The sequence below is a fragment of the Pteropus vampyrus genome, unplaced genomic scaffold, assembly GCF_000151845.1.
Source record: "Pteropus vampyrus isolate Shadow unplaced genomic scaffold, Pvam_2.0 Scaffold138, whole genome shotgun sequence".
Classification (NCBI taxonomy): Eukaryota; Metazoa; Chordata; class Mammalia; order Chiroptera; family Pteropodidae; genus Pteropus; species Pteropus vampyrus.
Window position 1 is genome coordinate 26,108 of NW_011888919.1, and position 2,968 is coordinate 29,075.

At 45.2% G+C, this 2,968-nt stretch overlaps 1 long non-coding RNA gene across 1 annotated transcript in view; it reads right to left on the reverse strand.

The window, feature by feature from the left end:
- Positions 1-1,788, reverse strand: part of LOC111744608 — a 22,308-nt gene extending 20,520 nt beyond the window's left edge. Inside the window, exon 1 of the long non-coding RNA XR_002782223.1 lies at positions 1,032-1,788. This is a non-coding gene — a long non-coding RNA (uncharacterized LOC111744608). The remainder of the gene's footprint in view (positions 1-1,031) is intronic.
- Positions 1,789-2,968: the final 1,180 nt, after the last annotated feature.

Genomic DNA, 2,968 nt, shown 5'->3' on the forward strand with positions numbered 1-2,968 from the left:
GTCAATTCATATGTCATTACCCAAAGAAGAACAAGAAGAAATTGACTAAACAGTCTGCTTAAAATATGCAAAACAGAACCATGACTCTTGTAAAGGAACATGAGAAGTAAACCACAATATGCAATGGAGAAGGAAGTCACAAACTACCAAACCAGGATTGGGTAGCAAACTTAAAACTAGTTCATGAAAAAGCCATTAAGCCCTTGTTCTTTCGAAAGTTAAGGAAGTCTATACATTCATGGTAATAAAATAAAAAATCAACAGAAAAAACAAACTAAAAAACAAAAAAGGGAAAGCTACAACAAACAAAAAAGATTAATGATTAACGAACTTCTACCTAAAAATTGCACGGTGTATGTTTGAAAGCTTTTGTGATATTGGCTCTTTTAACAAAAAGGAAGGCTGATGCAATAAGAGATGGAAATAAATGTCAAAAAACCATAAAGACTTTTTATGAAATCTTCCAAAGCAGAACTTTCCTGAATATACAAATTGTTCCAGACATAATTCATGCTACAAGGCAGTTTTAAACTTAATAATTCATGTAGGAGAATTCTAAACAATGTACCAAGGGATAAAATATGAATTGTTGAGGACCTACTGTGTGTCCTTATATCAGATACAGAAAAAAAAAAAGAGAGAGAGAGAAAGATAGCAAGAAAGGGATCTCCACCATCGGGAGCTCACAATCTGGTTGGAAGAAAATGAGGTTCAAAGAAATAAAAGTAGTTCGGCTCTTTCTAAGGCCTGGGCTGGGTGGAGGAGAGACAGAAATTCAAGTGGCACAGATGTCACTCTTGGGGAATTTGCAGTTTAGCCGGGAACTTGTGTTCCGGAAACTGGGAAACATGGAAAAGAGAACACTAACTACTGCCTTCCTGGGAGGAGGAGGAGGAATCAGGGAGGTTTGCTGGACAAAGTGTCCCGTGCGCAAAGCGCTGAAGGAAATTGGCCATAATTGAGAGCAAGGGCATGGGAGGCAAGGAAACGTGGGCTCAAACCTCAGCTCTGGAACTTCCTTACTGTGTGACCTTGGGAAAGTGACCTCCCGCCCCTGGGCCTCGGCTTATAAAATAAAGCATCTCCCCTACCTCTCTGGATTGTTGTAAGAATTACCATAAAGGTGAAACTGTGAGTAAGGTGTTGCATGACTCTCCACACGGGTGACGGTACTGTGTGACGTAAAAGGCCTGAGCAAGTGAGATTCTAGAGCAACCTCTGCCTAACAGGAGTTTCTGTCATGATGAAACTATTCTAAATTTGCTCTGCTCAATATGGTTGCCACCAGCCACGTGCAGCTATTAAGCACTTGGACTACGGCTAGTGCGACCAAGGAACTATTTTTAATCTAAATTAATTGAATAAATGGGAATTTGAATGGCCACAGACAATCAATGGTGACCAGTTGGGGAACATGGTTCCGAAGGGAATTCCAGGCAGCGGCACCAGCTTGAGAAGAGGCCCAGAGGCAGGAAACGAAACAGCCCACCGGGTCTGTATTCGTTTCACGTGGCCGCTTAACGAGTTACCGTAAACTTAGTGACTTAAAACAACACAAATGCATTCAAGTGAGTTTTGGAGATCAGAAATCTGATGTCGAGGCCTTGGCAGGTCTGCGTTCCTTCCGGGGGCTTCAGAGAGAATCCACTTGCTGGACTTCTTCGGAGGCTGCTTGCGTTCTGTGGCTCGTGGGCCCCTTTCTGATGTCACTCTGACATCTGCTTCCATTGTCACACCTCCTGCTACTAACTCTGATCTTCCTGCCTTCCCCTTAGAAGGACCCTTTGATGACACAGGGCCCACCTGGATAGTCGTGGATCATCTTCCCATCCCAAGATCCTTAACGTATTCACATCTGCAAAGTTCCCCTGGCCGTGTGAGGTCACCTATTGACAGGTTCAGGGGGTTGAGATGTGGGCATCTTTGCGGGGCACGGTTCTGTGTGCTACAGGGTCTGAGTACGTGTCCAGCGGTGGAGAGAGGTCTAGGGTACCAAGCTACGGAGATTGGCCATGGGCTTCCCCCGAATATCAATCCGTACCCTGGCACCCTCTCCCCACCTCTGCTACTATTACCCTGATCCAAGTCACCATCACCTCCTGCACTATGCATTACCCTGGTATCGTCTCGCTTCCCTCTCGCCTCCCCCCGAGTTCGGTCTCCACCAATAAGCAGAGGCATCCTGTTAAAAACTAAGTCAAAGCAGGATGCTGCTCTGCTCTGAATGAGATCACCTGGTTTAGGGGAAAAAAAAAGTTACGAACTGTTCAGTTAGACATGAATTTCGAATCAACAACAAATAATTTTTTAATGCTTAAGGATGTCTCAAATGTTGCCTGAGACATACTCATGCTGGAAAAAAAAAAAAAAAGTATCTTGTTGTCGATCTGAAATTAGAATTGGATTGGGTGTCTTTGTATTTTCATCTGGTGACAGTAGCTCAAGACCCGCCCATGGATCCCCAAACATGTGGTATGGCCTGGACGGCTCTCCTGGAGTATGCCAGCACACTCCACCTCAGGGCCTTTGCACTTGCTGTTTGTGCTGCTTGAGATGCTTTTTTCTCTCCTTTATTCGGGTTTTGGGCTCAAAGCTCACCTGACCCGAGGGGCCTGTTATGGCTGACCTATACTGCCCCACTCAGCCCCCTTTGTCCCTTGAAGGTTCGGCACTGATCACGTTGGACCTATTCCACATTTCTTCATTCCTTTGTTTCTTGTCTGTCTTCCTCCATGAGAACATCAGCTCCCTCGGGGCAGGGAGCTGTGTCGGTTTGGGTCACCGCTACATCCTGGCGCCTCATCTTGCACATAGCAGGCGCGTAATAAATGTTTGTCACGTGAATAAAGGAATAAATGACTCTATCATTGAACCCCTGGATCTACCTGTGCCTGAAGCCCCGTTGTGTGAAATGGGATAGGAGGATTAAAAATTAGTTTCTTCCAGCCTCCCCTCCGTCTCAGGGACC